Here is a 6,000-nt window from a genome sequence, read left to right as displayed (position 1 = left end):
CTGCCCTGGTCTTGATTTGGCTGATGCTAGGGAGCTTTTCTACCACCTCTTCCCATAGATGTAATCTATTTGACTCCTGTGTATTCCATCTGGTTAGGCCCATGTGAAGAGTCACTGTTTAGCTGTTTAAAAAAAAGTATTTTAAATGAATAAGTTGTTGGTCTTGCAAAATTCTATCATGTGATCTCCAACACCAATTCTATCACTATGATTGGGACATGGAATGTATGAAGTATGAATCTAGAAAAATTGGAAATCATCAAAAGTGAAATGGGACACATAAACATCCATATCTTAGGCATTAGTGAGCTGAAATGGGCGGGCATTGGCCATTGTGAATCTGACAGTCACCTGGTTTACCAGAATGTCATTCTGGTTTGCCAGAATGACAAATCAAAGGGGAATGACATCACATTATCAAAGAGAACATATCAAGATCTGTCTTGAAGTACAACACTGTCTGTAATAGGATAATATCCATACACCTACAAGTTAATATAATTATTATTCAAATTTATGCACCAACCAGTAAAGCCAGTGATGATAAAATTGAAGAATTCTACCAACTTCTTCAGTCTGAAAGCAAAGAGAACTTAAAATACTGATGACAATCAAAGATTACAGCTTTCAGTATAGATTGCACCTCAACGTAAATAAAACAAATATCCTCACAACTGGACCAATAAATAGCATTTTAATAAATGGAGAAAGTATTGAAATAGTCTAAGGCTTTATTTTTCTTGGATCCACAATCAACACTCATGGAAGCAGCCATCAAGAAACCAAATGACATATTGCATTATGAAAATCTGCTGCAAAAGAAGTCTTTAAAGTGTTCAAGATCAAAGATATAAGTTTGATCAAAGATATAAGTTTGAGGACTAAGACCTAGTCTTTGCAATCATCTCATACACATGTGGAACTTGGACAATGAATGAAGAAGACTGCAGAAGAATTGATGCATTTAAATTATGGTGTTGGAGAAGAATATTGCAAGTACCAGGAACTACCAGAAGAACAAACAAATCTGTCTTGGAAGAAGAACAGCGAGAAAGTTCCTTAGACGCGAGGATGGAAAGAATTTGTCTCTTACACTTTGGACATCTTGTTAGGAGGGATCAGTCCCTGGAGAAGGATCTCATGCTTGGTAAAGTAAAGGGTCAATGAAAAAGAGGGGACCCCCCAATGAGATGGACAGACACAGGGACAACAGCAGTGGGCTCACATGTAATGACAATTGTAAGGAGGGTGCAGGACTGAACAGTGTTTCATTCTGCCATGTGCTGGGTCCAAATCAATTGAAATTGACTCAACAGAACCCAACAACAACAAGAATAAACTGAATTTTAATTAAATCATGACATATGGGTGATGTATGTGTATCAGTCAGAATAGTTGTTTCAGGAGAAGTAACAAAAATTAATTCCAACATCTTAGTATTTCAATGATGCAAATCATACCATTCTCCAAAACAACATGTTACAACAGGTGACTCAGGGACCCAGGCTGCCCTGACCTGTGTCCCTACCATCTGAACATGGTGTCCCCAGAGTTACACAGCAGGGAATGAGAGAGCATGGAGAATTGTACTGATGCTTTTTTACGCCTCAAACCACAGGTGCCACATGCCACTTCACTCATGACCTTGAATTTATCCCCAGACCAACCATACCCTCCTTTAAGACAGATAGGAAGAGCATGTGAGTTTTCAATGTCTCAGTCACAGTCTGGTCACCAAATACACCATTTCTCCTTTCTTTCTGAACATTTATTTACACCCCAGGGGAAACGACCAAAGGACCAGCCAGTCACCACACCAGATAGATGCACAGCTGTGCCTGAATCAAGGCAAATGTGGCTCCTCTAGTGTCAGGGAACCATAGTCTAAACCAGTGGCTGCCAAACTTATTTCTTAAAGGGCCAGAGGACAAATAGAGTACATCTGAATGTGTGTGCCTGGCAGTGTTCCAATAAACTTGTGTTTATTAAAAAAAGTGGGCGTACTGATTTCGCCCATTGAGCACTAATTTGCCAATCGCTGATCTAAAAGGTTAAGTTACCAACTGTTTTCAATTGAATTGTGTCCCTCAAAATATGAGTTAATTTGATTAGGCCCTGATTTTCAGTATTATCTATTTATCCTACATTGGGTGATTTGATGTATTCCCTTGTGTTCTAAATCCTAACCTCTATGGTGTTAATGGGAAGTGTGGTGGCTCCATTGAATAAGCATTGGACTGTGAATCACAAGGTCAGGGGTTCGAGCTCACCAGCTGCTCCATAGAAGATGAGGCTTTCTGTTCCAGTAAAGATTTATAGCCTCAGAAAGCCTACACAGGGTCATTATGAGTTGGAACCTACTTAACAGCACTTAACAACAGCAACAACAACAACATGGTGTTAATGGAGAAGCCCTGGTGGGACCGTGGATTAAGCACTGGGCTGCTGACTGAAAGGAAAATTGATTCCAATTGCAGTGAATTTTGGTTTCCTTGAGAGACAGAGTCCTGCGTTGCAAACAATTGGCTGTGAACCAAAAACTTGGCAGTTTAAGACCACCCAGAGATGTCTCAGAAAAAAGGCCTGAACATCAACTTCTAAAAAAATCAACCATTAAAAAGCCCGACTCTGACACACAGGGTCTGCCGTGAGTCCAGGTGCACTGGACAGCAACTGACCCATCCTTTTTCTGAGAGAGGAATAAAGTTACTACAGGAAATCTTCCACTGATGACTCAATGTTTGGGCTACTGTGAGGAAAACAGAGAGAAGGAGAGGCAGGTAGAAAGGGAGAGCATCAGAGAAGTGAATGAACAAGTGAGGGAGGAGGGGTGAAGGAAAGAAACAGAAAGAAATGAGGCAAGTCACAGGCAGAGATAGAGAGAAGGCAGCAAAGAGAGAGGAAGAGGGAAAGAGAGTGCTGACTGCTAGGACCAGTCCCCCAGCTATCTTGGGAATAATCATTCCCTCTATCTTTTGCCCCTTGTATGGGGGGCTGTCTGTGCCCTGCCCTATATCCCCACTGAGAGCTTTCTCTCCACCCCAACCCCAGGGCACACCAGAAAAGACAGGAAGTAGATGACTTTGGAGCCCTGGTATGGCTCTGGAGGATAAGCGCTGGACCACAAGGTCAGTTTTAACTGCAATATCAGAGGTTCAAACCCACCAGTCACTCCTTGGAAACCCTATACAGGGTCAGGATGAATCAGAATGGACTCGACAACACTTAACAACAACAATAGACACCTTTGATCAGAGACAGATGGGAATATCCTCAGGCGGGGTTATGCAGCCTTTCTGATGAAGCTCCTGTGGTTGGCTTTCTTCTCTGTCTCCTGACACCTCACAAGTAAACTCCTCACACCTTTGTCTCAGGGTCAAGATGAGAAGGAAGCCAGGAGAAAGTGCTCCTCCTCCTTCCCATGTACATCCCAAGAGTATAGAGGAACTTCGTCCCCTCTTTGCCTCCCAGGGTTTGACTCTGATCACTCCCTCTGCCCATCTCTACCTATTTCTGTTGAATGCCCCTGCCCCAGGGGTGAGAGTAGAGGGGCACAGAATTAACAAGCCTCTCCCACCACGCTTCAGAGCCCCAGCCCCCACACAAAGGAAGAGACCAGATCTTGACTCAGAGGAGGGATCCCAGCCTGGTGTGGCCTTGCACAGGCTCTGGCTGCTGAGCCTTAAGGGCGGGGCTGCTTCCTGCCCTTCTGTTGGGAGGACATTCAGGAGACATGAGCAGATGTTTGGCAGATGTTCAACCTTTTCCACACTGGCCAACAATAACACAGTGCAGAGACCATGCAGGGAAAGAGGAAGGGTGGAGACTCTTGGTCAGCAACTAGGGGCTGCCATGGGAGACACCATCTCCGGCTCCCTCTCGGGTGGGAGGGAGGGAGGGCACGTGCCCATGTGTGACTCTCATCAGTGTGTTAGAACATGGCATACAAGTGCCAGCATTCTGGGTGGAGACGGGGTTGAGATTGGCTGTTTTGTTCAGTTCCCCAGGCAACCCAATGCCAGTCAGTTTGCCCAGTCTAGAAGGGCCTAAAGGCCTTTGAATCTATCAAAAGAGAAAGTTTGGGGCCAGGTTGGCTAAAAGTGGACCCACAGTCCCCTCTTGGACACTTAGAGTCATCTTTCATGCTCTAGGCCCTTGAGACTGGGTGTGGCCTCCCAATCTTGGCCAGCCCATGGCTCCAAAAAGCTCCAGTCATCATCAGAACTGGCACGGATTAACCCTACGTGCGAGCCATCCAAACCTGAAGGGTCGCAGGTGGGTGACTGAGTTTACCGGTGCAGACAGACAGTGGGTGCCTTAGTGGATTCAGTACTGCCCTCTGCTGAGAGGAGAACTGCCCATGACCGTGAGTCCATGCTGGCTGCCAGTCCTTCCCCACTGACCCCACCACTGCTCCCTGAAGACTCCTTCACTCCATGCCTGGCCTGGAGGTTCCCCCATCACATCCTCCCTGTCACTGACCCCTTCCCTTCCCCTCCTTCCCTTCCCCTCTGTGGATCTGATGAGTCTTTTTGTTCCTCGTTGGATGACACGTGTAAAGTCTGCCTGAATGAAGAGTTTGTAGGCACACCTGTGGTCATTCCCCATAATGCTCTGTAATGTTGATCCGTTTCCAGTCTCACTATTCAGTTCAACGAAAATGCATCTGGGCTTTTAAGCTAAGAGGAAGCACAGCATCATGGGTGGAGGGCACTGCTGTTTCATCCCGACCAACTAGGTCTAAGTGCTGGCTCCCCTACTTACTGATTGCACACTGATTTTTCCTCAGGCAAATGAAGCTCCCTGTATCTGTTTCCTCTCCTGTAAGAGCAAAATAATGGCACCAGCACAAAAACTGGTGAAAGCCCTTAGAATAGTACCTGAGACCTAGTAAACAGCTTAAAGTTTTGGAGACCCTCATCAGCAGTTCTCCTCTGCCTTAGAAGGTCACTAGGAGTTGCGATAGATTTCATAACAGTGTGTTTGGCTTTGGTTATGAAGAATTTAGCCACAGCTGGTCAACAGCAGAGAAAGTTCAGGAATGGCCACTCCACACTCACGCTGCCTTCTCTGAGCGCAGGTTTGGATCACTGGACTTGGGGTTCAGAAGACAACATCTTAGGGAAAACTCCACACTTCGGATGGAATGTCTATAAAAAAGTCCCCAAGGGGCTGTATACTCACTCAAACTCCCCCTTGGCACAATCTCTTGGAATGTTGTTTAAAGCAGCTTTTGTATACCTAATGTATCGTTTCTTTTATAGGGGCGGGTGGGGCGGGGACTTGAACTGATACTCTGACCAATGAGGTGTTTTTTTTGTTTGTTTGTTTGTTTTTAATAGGTTTTCCTCTCTTAAAAAGGCACATTTTGAAAACTGGAAACTCCCTCGAGTTGTGAAATGAAGTTCAAGGCAATGTCAGGGCGATAGCTTGTTAGCGTTATTAATACTGGCACCTTGTGGCCACATGAGAAAACTGCAAGATCAAATTGACTGGAGAAACAGTTCTCACTCCTTTGAAGGAAACTTCAAAGCATGAGGGAATTGAGTCTGTTCCACTCTGCAAGATGCTCTTTCAGTTGGAAAGTTAATCAGTCCTGACATCCCAGCAACCACAGTCATCAAAAGGTTGGCTTTTCCATTGACAATACTTCCATCTTCCCTATGGTCTTCATATGCCCCTTTAGGGACATCTGGACCTATTTCCTAACCTGCAAAATGACCTACTAAACACCAGATGCTGCTGATTGTGACTCAGGGTGACCCCATGAGTGTCGGAGTAAAAGAATGCTCTTTAGAGTAGTCAGTGGATAATTTTTCAGAAGTAGATTGCCAGGCCTTTCTTCATGAGGTACCTCTGGGTAGACTTGAACTTCCAGCCTTTAAGTTAACAACCAGAGGGCTAATCATTTGCATGACCCATGGACTCCTGTAAAACGGCCAGGTAGGGACAAATAGACATTGAGCCCCTGCACTGCTGTTTAGTTAGGTGACAAAAAAT

The sequence above is a fragment of the Chrysochloris asiatica genome, unplaced genomic scaffold (genome assembly GCF_000296735.1).
Source record: "Chrysochloris asiatica unplaced genomic scaffold, ChrAsi1.0 scaffold00156, whole genome shotgun sequence".
Classification (NCBI taxonomy): Eukaryota; Metazoa; Chordata; class Mammalia; order Afrosoricida; family Chrysochloridae; genus Chrysochloris; species Chrysochloris asiatica.
Note: the sequence above shows the minus strand (reverse complement) of the source record.